This window comes from Littorina saxatilis, linkage group LG14 (assembly GCF_037325665.1).
Source record: "Littorina saxatilis isolate snail1 linkage group LG14, US_GU_Lsax_2.0, whole genome shotgun sequence".
Taxonomy (NCBI): domain Eukaryota; kingdom Metazoa; phylum Mollusca; class Gastropoda; order Littorinimorpha; family Littorinidae; genus Littorina; species Littorina saxatilis.
In genome coordinates, this window is record NC_090258.1 from 32,767,609 (window position 1) to 32,784,080 (window position 16,472).

Below are 16,472 nucleotides of genomic sequence, written 5' to 3' on the forward strand. Positions count from 1 at the left end.
GCAGAAAAAATACTCAATAAGAAAAGGCTACGAATTCTTCAAAATTGCGGTGCTCCTCGAGGCCGATGTCTGCTCTTTAATCGTAGGTCAGTGTTTAACACCAACAACTACGGAAAAGACAGGTTTGAACTGCCTAACTGCACAAGGTGAAAGCGTGTTATTTTGTCTCCCTGTTTTGGGGACTTTCAATTTTCCGCGAGAGTTACCATTTCTTAGCTTGGTTATGTCTACTATGAGGCGCGCGCTAGATAGAGTACCATTTTCTTTCGAAAATATAATCATCGGAGCCACGAACCGCCACGGATGGCTTGCTGATCACTGGAAGTGTTCGCTAAGCACGTATGTTTTTATAAACTCAAGTGACCTCAAGCCAAACTCACGTGATCTCGATGATCAAACACGTTGCGATACGTGCCAGCGATCCTTTCCACAACCAGAAATTCTGAACTCCGATGAACTCGTGAACGCTGATTTTCGAACGAAGGGGGTATCATATTGCGCGCACGCTGCATGGCAAACACATCGGAGTTGGTTGTTAGTCTCGATTGTGGGATACAGCCCGTCGGAGGCGTGGAGCGTGCTCCGGATGTTGTGAAAAAATCTGACTGCGGTACAGGGGCTCCTACTCCTTCAGACCGCTGATAATCCTGACAGAGTTATTTTCGAAGTCTTTTGGGATCGGAGTAAAATTGGTCAAATGGGCTTGTGTACGTATGTACAGACTTGCTACTGGTCAATAAATTACAACAAATTTGAAGGTTGCAGCTTCAGAGATTTCTTTATCATTTGGCTGCAGGCATAGTGTGCTATTAAGTGGGTTTTTTGTTTTTTTTTTTGGGGGGGGGGAGGAAATCTGTCTATCTACAAAAATTGGGGGGGACCACCAACTCGATGTGTCAAGATTTTGGAAGTATCGTCGCCAAGGTACTTGTTTTAAATAGACAGCCTATCAAATACTCAGTGATTCTGATGACCGGTTTGCTGAAAATTGACTTTAAGGACTCAAACAGGTGTCTGGGTGGCCGAGTGGTAACGCACTTGCGCTCGGAATCGAGAGGTTGCGTGTTCGACCCTGGGTCGGGCCGCTATTTTCTCCCCCCTTTCCTAACCTAGGTGGTGGGTTCAAGTGCTAGTCTTTCGGATGAGACGAAAAACCGAGGTCCCTTCGTGTACATTGCATTGCGGTGTGCACGTTAAAGATCCCACGATTGACAAAAGGGTTCTTTCTTTCTTTATTTGGTGTTTAACGTCGTTTTCAACCACGAAGGTTATATCGCGACGAGGGAAAGGGGGGAGATGGGATAGAGCCACTTGTTAAGTGTTTCTTGTTCACAAAAGCACTAATCAAAAAATTGCTCCAGGGGCTTGCAACGTAGTACAATATATGACCTTACTGGGAGAATGCAAGTTTCCAGTACAAAGGACTTAACATTTCTTACATACTGCTTGACTAAATGACAAAAGGGTCTTTCCTGGAAAAATTGTATAGACATATATATGTTACAGTAAATTCATCAAACCAGTAAATTTGTAAATTTACTGAAATTTTCAGTAAATTTGTAAATTTCCTGGGTGTCAAACTCAGTAAATTTGTAAATTTCCTGAATTTTTTAGTAAATTGGTAAATTTACCGAGTGAATTTACAAATTGACTGGTTTGATGAATTTACTGTAACATATATAAAAAAAATAAAAAATAAAAATGTCCACCAAATACCCGTGTGACTTGGAATAATAGGCCGTGAAAAGTATATACTCGCCTAACACGCTTGAGATTTACTGGCCGATGTGAATGCGTAATAAGCATATATTGTGTAGAAAATTCCATCTCACACGGCATTTTGTAAACGCCATGAGCCTCCCTCTGGGAGGGTATGTGCGTAGAAATACTCACTAATAAACTAATAAAAAACAGATTTGAACAAAGACGTTGTTCCAAACAGATCGAAATCGAAATCGAAATTAATAACTAAAATCAATATAATTCTCGCGCAAAACAATTCTTGTTGTATAATATGATACAACACACACAGCTTCATACACAATACACTGTAACATAATATTGAGTGTTTTCTTACGGTGTGGTGACGAATTCCAAAGAGTCGTAATCTGCGGCTGTGACGTCATCGCCATTAGCAGCTGTGCAACTCTCGATCAAAAACTGAGGGTATGCTGCACACACACACACACACACACACACACACACACGCACACACGCACACACACACACACACACACACACGCACACAGACACACACACACACACACACACACACACACACACGCACACACACACACACACACACACACACACACACACACACACACACAATTATTCTCGATAATTGCCAAGGTTTTTCTTTTAAAAAGATTAGAAAAAACACTAATGTACTGGATTCTTAAACACAATTCCCTCGAATTTCTGACATTATGTCCGAACATTACCCCAGTTTTCCTTTCAAAAACTTACTCGGATTTGGAACGCGAGTCTTGAACATTACTAAATTGTCGCCTTCTGATATTTACCAGAATGCTTGAACATTGCCAAGGTTTCCCTTTTAAAAACTTACTGGTATGTTCCACATATTAATGCCACTATTCTCCACATCCAACACGCTTGGTACCTTGCAACAGCTTTATTGAATTTAAGAACTATTTATGAACATTACCAAGGTTTTTCTGTCAAAAACCTTTCTGGGATTTGAACCACTTGTCCTGAACATGGTATTCATGACACTAGTCTGGAACATTACCCTAGTTTCACTTTCAAAACCTAGATGGGACTCATGACACTATTCTGGAACATTACCCTAGTTTCCCTTTCAAAATCTCACCGGGGTTGGTCTGCAGGAGGATGGTGACAGTGAGCTCTTCTCCCACGTTGACAGTTTGTGCGGCAGTCAGAGAAGTGGTCCCGTCGTTTCCCAGAATGTCAAACACCAGCGGTGACCCTTCGGCGACCCCCGTTCCATCGTCCAGGTTACTGCCAGAACAGGCCTCAGTAATAGTTTATTTCAGGAATGGTTTATTTCAGGATTCAAATGAATTATTTCAGGATAAAAGGATGATTTATATCAGGATTCGGGAATTATTGGTTTCAAGATTCTAGCATGGTTTATTTCAGTATTCCTGAATGCCTTGTTTCAGCATCAAGGAATGATTTATATCAGGCTTGATAAATGGTGGATTTCAGGATTGAGGTATAATTGATTTCAAGATCCTGGCATGGTTTATTTCAGTATTTATGAATGTACTGTTGCAGGATCAAGAAATGATCTACATCCGACCTCAGGAATCATTTATAGTACAGGGTTAAACATTATTTATTTCAGGATTCAGGAATGCATTTTTTTCAGTATGAAAGAATTATTTATTTTTCAGGATTCAGGAAAGATTTATTCCAGGATAAAGGAATAATTTGTTTCAGGATTGAGGAATTATTTATCTGAGGCTTCATGAACGTATTTTTTTAGGATCAAAGAATGCTTTACAACAGAATTCAAGAATTATTTATCACAGGATTATAGAATGAGATTGATTGTTAAGATTCATGAATAATTCATTTCAGAATTCATGAATGTATTGTACCAGGATCAAGTAAGGATTCACATCAGGACTCAGGAATTATATATAATAATAATAATAAATGAGCATTTATATAGCGCAACATCATAACTTTACAATTATGCTCTTTGTGCTTGACACATTTAAAATTAAAACACAGTTATACAAGTATTTACACTTACATTTATAGTCAACAACGCTTAATTATATAACAGGGTAAAAGAATGATTCATTTCAGGATGCAGACCTGATACGAGTATATTTCAGGACTAAGGAATTTTTGATTTCAGGATTCATGAATTAATTGTTTCAGGATCAAGTAATGATTTACATCAGGACTCAGGAATTCTTTATATTACAGGATTCGAGAATGATTAACTGTAGGATTCAGGAATGATTCATTGCAGGGTTCAGGGATGCGATGTTTCAGGATTAAAAAAAACTGATTTGTATCAGGATTCAGGAATGATTGATTTCAGAAATGATTGAATTCAGGAATCAGGGACGATTTCTTTCAGGTTTTCAATATGATACCTGTCAAGGATTCAGGAATGGCTGATTTCGGGATTAAGGAATGCCTCTAGCGTCATGGCATTTGTTAAGGGGGAAAATGTGAGGATAATAGCGGTAATAGTTTAGAGTTACTCCCCCCTGTTTGTTTCAGTCAGCATTACCCGTGTTATTTTTCTAGGTGAGGACACCCCGTAGTTAATTAGATGCGTAGAGGATAGGAGGTTAGGATTGGACGTTTGGCTGGTCAGATTGGGAGAGAATGCTTGAAGTGAACGGTCGTGTGGAGTATGGAGTGTGCATGTGCCTGTGTTTAAATATTTAGTTTAAAGGCACAGTAAGCCTCCCGTAAACCATCACAGAGATCCCCGAGCGTCTACATACAGTACTAGCATACTTCCATTTAAACGCTCACCGAACGGGAACATCCTGGCTGCTTTCTGTCGAGCGTGAGAAATTTTCAAAGAATTTATTTTCGTGGACTTGGCCCTTTACAACAATGGCGCCTCGTTTTGGTGCTGGACGGCTGTTATGAATATCCCGGAAATCACGCCCGGACAGTAAGCCTCCCGTAAACCATCACAGATACTGTCAGGCTTTTACACACAGTACAAACACCCTTCCATTTGAACGCTCACCACTGGAACGCAGAAGAAGAAGAAGAAGAAGAACGCTCACCAAACGGAAACATCCTAGGTGCCCTACGTAAAGAGCGAGCAATTTTTAAAGAATTAATTTTGCAGATTGTCTCGAACACTTTTTGGACCCATCCTAAACTCAGGTCAAAAATGAGTTACTTCCCTTAAACTGGCGATAGCCGTGGATCAATGATTATCAGAATGTTTTTGGACCGTGGTGCGTTTTTGCGCTAGACTCTAAATAATAAATTGACAGCGTGTTTTCATCAAGACAAGATCAGTGCAATTCGAAGTTGTGAAAGTTTGAAAAAAGAAAAGCCCGGAAGCAGGGTCACGCAAGGGTCGTAGCAGACGACGGTTTATGCGGCATATCGCCGTTCCTCTCAACAGTCAAAAGTCATCGCTTGAGTTCTTGTGAACCGCAGCCGTTTGTTTCGTGCATAAAAACGTGCTATTGTAGATAAGCTGACATCGAGTCGCATTCAAATGACTAACTGACGACTACATTGTGAAAAAAAGGAAACTGGATCACACGGGTTCACTGGATGGCTCAGGGGTAAGATAAACCACGCAAAAATAAATTCTTTGAAAATTGTTCGCTCTTTACGGAGGGCACCTAGGATGTTCTCAATCGGTGAGTGTTTAAATGAAAGGGTGTTTTTACTGTGATGGTTTACGGGAGGCTTACTGTGCCTTTAAGCTTTGGATTACCTATCAACAACTTTGGATTGGAGTATCTACAAACTTACTTTGGACTATTCTTCTCAATCGTCGGCGTGACTGTGCAGTGTTGTGTTTTCATACGGATTGTGATTGTGTTTATCCAAGATTGGCACGTCGACTGTTGCGTGCAGAAACTTTACTGCGTTGGCAACCAGAGACTTTTTAAGCCAACGGAACGGGGTTTGTGTTGGAGTGTGTGCGCCGAGCGAAAGCTGAGACTAAGTGTGTTATTGCGTGTGTCAGTACTGTGTTCCGATTTCATTTATTAATGATTTAATTGTTTTCTTTTGGTTAATAGCGACGTTTCTGGAAGTGTACTTTGTATTCTGTGGTGTGATTCGTCAGAGTGCGAGACAGCCTTCCCCGAATGCATCGGTGATCGTGAGTGTGTGAGTGTGCAGTAGATGTGTAGTTGAGTGTGTGGTTGAGATTTAGACCTGGACTCGCACAGTTAAACAACAACACAACAGTTAAGTTCCAGTCAGACAGAGAAATTCCGTGTCATTATTTATTATTTGGACTCGGGAATGTTTTATTTAAAGACTCAGCGATGTTCTTTTTCTATAAGTTAGGAGCGCTCTTTTATGCCCCAGATATTTTTCCATTTCACTGTTCACTAATGTTGTATTCCATATGTATAGAATTGATTTTAAGGCATCAGGAATATTTTAATGCCGGATTCAGAAATGTTTTATTTTAAGAACCATGTCAAAATAAGTGTTTTATTATTTTGTTCAAGATAAGTTGTGTGTAATTAGTGCACTCAGAGACCGCTGGGTCGATATATTTGTAAACCTAACGTTTTGTTTTGTCAATATTTAAACTTTCCAACAACTTACCTTTCTTCCTTTTTGATTAAGAACCATGAATATATTTATTTCAGGAGAGGGTTGTATTTCAGGTCCAAGGAATTTTAGAATACAAGAATGTTTGTTTTTTCTTCAGAAAACAGAAATGTTTCATTTACAGTAGAATGTTTTATTTTAAGCTTAGGATGTTTTATTTAAGACTTCGTGATTTTCTTCAGACATCGGGAATGTGTTATTCCCGTTATTGCGATTCTTTACTAAAGGACTCAGGAGTATTCTATTTCAGGACTCTGGGGCGTTCTGGAATGTTTTGCAATGTTCTGGAATGTTCTGAAGTGATCTGGAATGTTCTGGGACGTTCTCGACTGATGACACGGTGATCTTACCCTGTGGCGTCCGACTCAAAGATCACGCCCGTGGCGGTGGCCGATTCGGGAAAGGAACAGGTGGCCACCAGCTCCTGGTCAGTGCCCATGACGATGTCCGGGGTGTTCTCATACTGGACAATCACGTTCAGCGTGTACTTGGTCCCGATTACAGTGCCGGGGGGGTCTTCCTAGAAAACAACAACAACAAAGTTAAATGACGGTAACGCAGTGCTCTTCCTAGTCTTAAAGGACAATGGGACAGTTGGACTGTGAATATGCACTTCGTTGTATCTGTGCGTTCTTTCTCTAGAAATTCTGTGTGTGTGTGTGTGTGTGTGTGTGATGTGTGTGTGTGCGGGCGTGCGGGCGTGTATGTATGTGTGTGTGTGTGTGTGTGTATGTATGTGTGTGTGTGTGTGGTTGTGTGTGTGTGTGTGTGTGTGTGTGTGTGTGTGTGTGTGATCATCATCATAATCGTTGTCGTCGTAGTCGTAATCGTCACCACCACCACCATCATCATCATCATCATCATCATCATCATCATCATCATCATCGTCGTCGTAGTAGCAGCACCACCACCACCACTGCCACCATCACAATCAACACTACCAAAACAACACAGCACCACCCATTGCCGCCACCACTACCATCTCTATTCCAACACTTACAAGATTACTCTGCACCACACCACAGTTGGTCGCCGCTATTGGGTCATAATCAAAGGCTCTGACATAACCACTTTCAGATTTGAACAGCCGACAATTGGTGTCCAAGGCTTGTCCCTTAGCATACATTGCTCCGCCGAATGTCCCGTGCGGCCTCACTGTCACTGTCATCGCAGTGGAATCGCAAGTCAGCTCAACTGCACGTGCAAAGAACAAGTTGAGAAGATGTCACTATAACATCAGATCCATGAAATGAATTGAGTTACATGAAAGTGGTTCATATTGATTTAAGACCCCGCATTTACACATATTGACATAACAAGAACACTCGGCGGATGCTTCTATACGTATCAGTCCATTCGCTAACATGAGTTACCTCTCCTCCTTGCCATACCAAAACAGTGGAGCCGAGTTTCCTTCTTTGGCCCTAGCATTAGGATTCAGCAAGCTGTATATATACAAGATGTCAACAACCACCACTGATATAGCAGTATCCCTTCCTTTTTAGCCCTCAAGCAATCCATTTAGAGAAAGCTGATGGCAAGCCCTCTGCTGCCTTTCCGAGCTCTAAAACATTGGCAGGGGTGTTTATGTTATCGCTCGGCCAGGAAAGAACAAATTTGCAAGCAAGACAAGGAAGAGAAATGAATTTCTGGCTGAAAATGTGCACAGTTAAGAAGTCACACACTGAGTTTAGTAGAAAGAGGCATGGTCAGTACTATCAGGGCTGCTTTAATACACACATTTTAAATCATCAGAATACACTCTCTGCAATCTTCTATACTAATTGCACAAAGAAAGATTCAATGCGGTTAAATACTGCTGTTTCCTACATGTCGAACCGGTACATAAGAATCACATTACACCGCCAACCGAAAGACCAAACTTGTCAAAGTTTTGTAAGTGATCACTACATCTTACAAGCAACAAAATATGCATGTTAGTGCATTTACACCTCCAGCATACATACAGATTAAACTTATTACGCTTAAAACAATATTTATGCTGTTTTCAAGAAAAAATACTCCGCGCAAATTTCGATGCTCTTCCCTGCAAGGTCACGGCGGCTGCGAGCTGCTGAGCCGCTGCAGAGACTCTGCCGCAGGAAGTCTGTGGCACCATAGGCGCCTTCCTGTAACATTTACGTGGTTTTAAGTGTATTTTGTTTAACATTTCTCAGTTCCTGGAGCCCTTGCAATGATTATAATGATGACAAGAAGCAGAAGTTTCAAAGTAGTGTTACAAAATGTGGTTGTCTTGAAACAATTAACACAGGGTTTTTTCCATGTTGAGTGCAGCTGAGAATAGTTCTGTGAGAGAATTCTCGACGATTGAGCAGCAGATTATAACCGTAAGTGAGAATGATAATGATTGCTCGCAAGCATTACCTCCCTTTGATAGAGTGAGTTTTACCTCGCTTCGCTGCTGCAACATTCAGTGTATTTTATTGTTGAATTGTTTTCATTCACTTATTCTGCTGATAAGGGAAATTCAGAAACGCTAATGTCACTGGCATAATGTGCTTGCTACAAATGAGCAGCAGGCGCTGCATTGGCCTTGGACTACATGGGATGAGTTCAAATAAGGAGATTGTCATAATATGAGAAAGAAAGCAATTAATCAAAAGTAAATCCGAGATGCACATCTGTGGCTCCCTGACAGGGGCATGCACAGCATCTCGTCTGGTGTCCACAAACAGACAGCAACCACACACACACACACACACACACATACACACACACACACACAAACACACACACACATACAAACACACACACAAACACACGCAAGCACGCACGCACACACACACACACGCACGCACGCACACACACACACACACACACACACACACACACACACACACACACACACACACTCACACATACACACTCCCGCACACACACACTTGCATTTAATAGATTTCAGATGCTTAACTTGAATCAAAACTTACTTCTCGGCAGTTCGCAGTTTGGGCCTGTGTAGAGTTGTGGACAGAAACAGGTGTCGGCTCCTCCTACAACGCGACACTCGCCGCCATTTTGACAGAAGTTAGTGTCAGTGCAGGTCGTGCCCGCTAAAAGTACAAAAACAAGTCGCGTAAGGCGAAATTACTACATTTAGTCAAGCTGTGGAACTCACAGAATGAAACTGAACGTAGTCCGCCGCTAGTGCAAAAGGCAGTGAAAGTGACGAGCCTGTTTGGCGCGGAAGCGATTGCGCTGTGCTTCATAGCACGCTTTACTGTACCTCTCTTCGTTTTAACTTTCTGAGCGTGTTTTTAATCCAAACATATCATATCTATATGTTTTTGGAATCAGAAACCGACAAGGAATAAGATGAAATAGTTTTTGAATCGATTTCGGAAAATTAATTTTGATCATAATTTTTATATTTTTAATTTTTAGAGCTTGTTTTTAATCCAAATATAACATATCTATATGTTTTTGGAATCTGAAAATGATGAAGAATAAGATGAAATTGTTTTTGGATCGTTTAATAAAAAAATAATTTTAATTACAATTTTCAGATTTTTAATGACCAAAGTCATTAATTAATTTTTAAGCCACCAAGCTGAAATGCAATACCGAAGTCCGGGCTTCGTCGGAGATTACTTGACCAAAATTTCAACCAATTTGGTTGAAAAATGAGAGCGTGACAGTGCCGCCTCAACTTTCACGAAAAGCCGGATATGACGTCATCAAAGACATTTATCAAAAAAATGAAAAAAAGTCTGAGGATATCATACCCAGGAACTCTCATGTCAAATTTTATAAAGATCGGTCCAGTAGTTTAGTCTGAATCGCTCTACACACACACAGACAGACAGACAGACAGACAGACAGACAGACAGACAGACAGACAGACAGACAGACAGACAGACACACACACATACACCACGACCCTCGTCTCGATTCCCCCCTCTATGTTAAAACATTTAGTCAAAACTTGACTAAATGTAAAAACAATGTAAATAACGCATCATCGAACAAACCAACACAAAAACAAGCAAACAAACAACGTAGAAACGCACAAAACCAGTGACATGTACTTTGTCCCCAAAGTCATTAGCAAAACAGTTGAAGGCTTATATTTATATCAAAAGTTATTACCAATTCGGTGCCCCATATGGCTTTTTGACCAATCAGGGCGGATTCTAGGTGACCCTCTAAATGTTATAACGTTCATTGTTTTTTTTGTTTTTTTATCAAGCTAAAAATTAACAAGACACAGTGACAATTTAAATCAACACTATCAGCGTGATTTATTCTAAAGAATGACACTTCTATATGGTTTATCTTGTGAGATTGTTGTGTGTCAAAGGCATTTGACCTGTGAATATTCACGTCAGGTGTGTTACTCTGATTTGGCTGACCCAGGTCACGAGAATTCTTTGACTGACAGGCATAATCAGGTAGGAGCGCTCAAGTTCCCATTGCGGCTGTTCCGTCTAATTCGCGGGGTCGCTTCGAAATTTCTTTTGGTCGATTTAAACGGTAATAAAACCGTTATTTCTAATATGCTGACTGTTAGCAAATGATAACAGACATGTCTCACAAACGATATCAGCATTCGCCTGAAAGGCTCATGCTTGATATCTTTTTTCTCGACATGTCTGTTATCATTTGCTAACAGTCAGCATATTAGAAATAACTCTTACTACCGGAATCCAGTTGTATTTTTACGAGGAGTGTTATAGTATAAAGCAACTTAATGGGGGGGGGGGGGGGGTTGTTGGATGGAGTGGGATTAATTTTGAATCCTATCTGAATTTCTTTCTGAGCATTCTCCTCCTTCACCGATACACCATCAATACATACATTCTTTCTTAAATAAGAGTTAAGTTAACCATAACATTAACAAACTGTATGTATGCACAGAGGAAGTGATCAGCAGTCACAAGTCACGTGACTACTGATAAATCATTTCTACTGATTACTGATAAACTATGAATTAGCAAAAACACAAGATCTGTTGAAGACAAACGATATTAAATATATACATAATTATTATGTCAAGTATTTTTGAGTTAATCCCAAATTTGTAATACACTTTCGAAAGAGCATTAGATTCAAACTATTCACCATACAAACTTGAAACTTCGTGCGCTTATCATCCCACACCACAAGCCACTGTACACTAAATATGAAGTCATTGGCTGCACGCATGAGGGAGTTATTAGCATTTAAGAGGGTGGCATTTCTTTGGGTCACCCTGTATATAATTAATTCCTTACCTATATCATCAGCAACACAGTGGTAGGTCACAATGGATGCGAAGTTGGCATCACAGGTACACGCTCTGCCAGCGGTGGCCACAGCCGTGTCACAGGCACCATTGTCACAGGTAATGCCTTTGCGGCGACAGTCGAAAAATTCTCCGGTTGGTGTGGTCTGGGACAAAGCTCCTGTTGAACGATGAAAAGAGTCGAGTTAAAGGTATTTCGACAAGACAAGACAAGACAAGACAAGCCTGACAAGACAAGACAAGATAAGGCAAGACAAGACAAGACAAGACAAGCCTGACAAGACAAGACAAGATAAGGCAAGACAATGGACAAGACAAGGCAAGACAAGACAAGATAAGAAGTTTAAACACAATAAAATTAGATAAGAAAACAGTTAATGCCCATAAATCATAATGCATAAATATTGATTTTTATATTTAGTCAAGTTTTGACTAAATATTTTAACGTAGAGGGGGGAATCGAGACGAGGGTCGTGGTGTATGTGTGTGTGTGTGTCTGTCTGTCTGTCTGTCTGTGTGTGTGTGTAGAGCGATTCAGACCAAACTACTGGACCGATCTTTATGAAATTTTACATGAGAGTTCCTGGGATTGATATCCCCGAATGTTTTTTTCATTTTTTTGATAAATGTTTTTGATGACGTCATATCCGGCTTTTCGTGAAAGTTGAGGCGGCACTGTCACGCCCTCATTTTTCAACCAAATTGGTTGAAATTTTGGTCAAGTAATCTTCGACAAAGCCCGGACTTCGGTATTGCATTTCAGCTTGGTGGCTTAAAAATTAATTAATGACTTTGGTCATTAAAAATCTGAAAATTGTAAAAAAACATAAAAATTTATAAAACGATCCAAATTTACGTTCATCTTATTCTCCATCATTTTCTGATTCCAAAAACATATAAATATGTTATATTTGGATTAAAAACAAGCTCTGAAAATTAAATATATAAAAATTATTATCAAAATTAAATTGTCGAAATCAATTTAAAAACACTTTCATCTTATTCCTTGTCGGTTCCTGATTCCAAAAACATATAAATATGATATGTTTGGATTAAAAACACGCTCAGAAAGTTAAAACAAAGAGAGGTACAGAAAAGCGTGCTATCCTTCTTAGCGCAACTACTACCCCGCTCTTCTTGTCAATTTCACTGCCTTTGCCATGAGCGGTGGACTGACGATGCTACGAGTATACGGTCTTGCTGAAAAATGGCATTGCGTTCAGTTTCATTCTGTGAGTTCGACAGCTACTTGACTAAATGTTGTATTTTCGCCTTACGCGACTTGTTTTTCTTTCGGCACAACATTGCATTGCTTTCACCACAGAGACACAAAGACAACGATTGAAACAAGTCGCGTAAGGCGAAAATACAACATTTAGTCAAGTAGCTGTCGAACTCACAGAATGAAACTGAACGCAATGCCATTTTTCAGCAAGACCGTATACTCGTAGCATCGTCAGTCCACCGCTCATGGCAAAGGCAGTGAAATTGACAAGAAGAGCGGGGTAGTAGTTGCGCTAAGAAGGATAGCACGCTTTTCTGTACCTCTCTTTGTTTTAACTTTCTGAGCGTGTTTTTAATCCAAACATATCATATCTATATGTTTTTGGAATCAGGAACCAACAAGGAATAAGATGAAAGTGTTTTTAAATTGATTTCGACAATTTAATTTTGATAATAATTTTTATATATTTAATTTTCAGAGCTTGTTTTTAATCCAAATATAACATATTTATATGTTTTTGGAATCAGAAAATGATGGAGAATAAGATGAATGTAAATTTGGATCGTTTTATAAATTTTTATTTTTTTTTACAATTTTCAGATTTTTAATGACCAAAGTCATTAATTAATTTTTAAGCCACCAAGCTGAAATGCAATACCGAAGTCCGGGCTTCGTCGAAGATTACTTGACCAAAATTTCAACCAATTTGGTTGAAAAATGAGGGCGTGACAGTGCCGCCTCAACTTTCACGAAAAGCCGGATATGACGTCATCAAAGACATTTATCAAAAAAATGAAAAAAACGTTCGGGGATTTCATACCCAGGAACTCTCATGTCAAATTTCATAAAGATCGGTCCAGTAGTTTAGTCTGAATCGCTCTACACACACACACAGACACACACACACACACACACACACACACACGCACGCACATACACCACGACCCTCGTCTCGATTCCCCCCTCTACGTTAAAACATTTAGTCAAAACTTGACTAAATGTAAAAAGAGGAAAACCATACATCAATCAAATCAAACAAAAATGACATGCTTAACTTGTACACATTTATCAAAAGATTTTCAGAAAACTACTGAACACCTTCTTTCTTCACAAGTCAGTGCTAATTTTACCTGACAGTGCCACTAGCAGCACAAACAGCGAAGTGTATTGCGTCATCGTCTGAAATGAAGAAAAAAGAAGATAAAAAATCGAAACAAAACAAAAACGAATCCCGATACATAAATATAGGTTGACAGGTTTACTTTCAGTTACCCCTTCCTCCTCCTGCTCTTTCTCCACACACACACAAACACACACACCCACACACACACCCGCACACACGAGTTCGCACGCACACACATGCACACACACACACTCACACACACGCACGCAGACGCCGGCACGCAAACACACACACACGCACACACACACACACACACACACACACACACACACACACACACACACACACACACACGGGTTTGACAACGGTATGAGAAGGAGGGGCTACCAAAATGAGACAGCGACTGACCAACGGAGTTGGGAGGGTCTTGCCCGTCAGAAGTTGTTGAAATTTAGCATTTGAAATGGGTTTTTTTAATGTCACGGTTCCCCTTCAAACAAACACGTGTATTTGCCGGGTAAGGGGTAGAGGGGGGGAGGGGGGCAGCTACAGCAATGTAGGGCTGAGGTGCACGAAGCAAAACTGGGTTCCACCTAGATGGGTGGTACGTAGCCGCGGGGTCGGATTGGTTGAAATTGAGATTTGTTGCGGTGTCATCCAATCAAACCTCCAGTTCTAACGACGACAAAGTTTTTTTTTTTTTTTAAAACGTCATAAGTTTGTGGACTTACATTTAATCGAAGAACAACAAAACAAAAACACGTCCGCCTAGACGTAACAGAAACAAATGCGTTGCTTAAAGTTATCTCCGGCCCTCATCTGAATACCGTTACAGGCGCCAATTTTCTGGTCAGGTAAACACGAATGAAAATATATTCCTGATCGCCGCGATACAGTGATGACCATTCTAGCGTGAACAGGTTGAGCTTTGATGCGCAATATGTGATGGTCGCCCTTGCGTGCCAACAGTGTAAACTTACACAAATTCTCTATTGTTCACATGGCTAGGAAACTGACATAAATGATTTTATTCAAGTAACACAATTTTGACGGCGTTTGCTACAATATTTTTTCTGTCTACACGCAGAGTTATGATTTTATTTTAAGAGTATACAAATTAACAATTTAAGGCCTGTTTTTAAAACAGTGTCCAGACGAATACTGAAAATAATTCGAAATTTTACTTGAAGTAAACCTACTTTAAATGTGTGAGCATGATAGAAAGAAAACAAGAAAGAAAGAAAAAAACAAAAAAGAACGAACGAAAGAAAGAAAGAAAAAAAAAGAAAGAAAGAAAGAAAAAAAGAAAGAACGAAAAAAAGAAAGAAAGTAAGAAAAAAAATGAAAGACAGAAAAAAAGAAACAAAGAAAGAAAGAAAGAAAGAAAGAACGAAAAAAAGAAAGAAAGTAAGAAAAAAAATGAAAGAAAGAAAAAAAGAAAGAAAGAAAGAAAAAAAGAAAAAAAGTAAGAAAGAAAAAAAGTAAGAAAGAAAAAAAGAAAATATCAATTGATATTGTTAAACGCCGGAGTGATTGAGCCAGTGAGAGAATTCACGATAAAGACAACATACAACCCTTGAAGACTAACAACAAATGAATTGAAAGGGAATGCTGAAATCACGGACAAAAAAACCAAAAATAAACAAAACAAAAATGTCCAATAAAAATTAGCTCCCAAGACTTCATTCAAAACTTAACTTTGACAGATCCTAACAAAACTGAAATTGCCGATTGTAAAATTAATAGTGTACTAGATTTACAGCTACCAAAGTTTTCTTCAAACTGCAGGTGGGGTGTCAGCGTAAACAGGAGTGTAAAATAGGTTCTTTTCATAGTTGAATGCATTCTACTCGAGTTATTCCGAAAGACACAAAAAGAGTCCTTCAATAAAACCGGCGATCAACAAAACAAAATGTATTCTTAATTCGCCGAGAAAAAATGTTAACCCAAATTTCAGGGAATGTATTTCATGAATCTGAAAACATTTTGGTATTTTGATGTAGAACTTTGCACTTCAGCAGAAGAAGACTTTGCTGCGTTTGTCAAAAAATAAGCAAAATAATAGATCAGTTCGTTTATTAACAAAGACATTTTTAACACAAAATCAAACAATAACATAAAGATACGTAAATAAAAACGTGTACATGAAACAAACAACGAAATGAAAAAATAAATAAAAAGATTAAAAAAAATGTTTTTAAATAAATAAATAATAAAATATTTAATCAATAAAGTTATCTTCAACTCACCAGTTTTTTATTAATCCGGGTGGTTTTTGTTCTTCCTGCAAAACAGAAACAATCCTTTCCGTTAGAATTTTCCAAAGACTTTTCACTTCAAATTCGTTTCAAAATGTCTTCACCTGCATTTCCAAAGGAGATTAAAAAAAATCTGTGGTGTCTGAAAACCTAATAATACCGAAGTATTGGAAACGTGCTACTTTGGAGGACAGCGGCTGACGCGTCCAGATGATACTTCGAGGCGTTTCGTCAAGTCGATCTTTATTTATACTACCCGGCTGCTCGAGGGTGTGTGTTTGTGTAAAGAGGTGGAGATGTGGTGGGGGGGGGGGGGGGTGGGTGCGATGAAGTTCTATGACAGTT

The 16,472-nt window shown here is 39.4% G+C and overlaps 1 long non-coding RNA gene across 1 annotated transcript; it reads right to left on the reverse strand.

The window, feature by feature from the left end:
* Window positions 1-11,516: 11,516 nt before the first annotated feature.
* Window positions 11,517-16,358, reverse strand: LOC138946690 (uncharacterized). The gene is made up of 3 exons (XR_011449414.1): window positions 16,119-16,358; window positions 13,877-13,925; window positions 11,517-11,681 (listed from the first exon to the last, which is right to left on the reverse strand). It is a non-coding gene; the product is annotated as an uncharacterized lncRNA (long non-coding RNA).
* Between the last annotated feature and the right edge of the window lie 114 nt (window positions 16,359-16,472).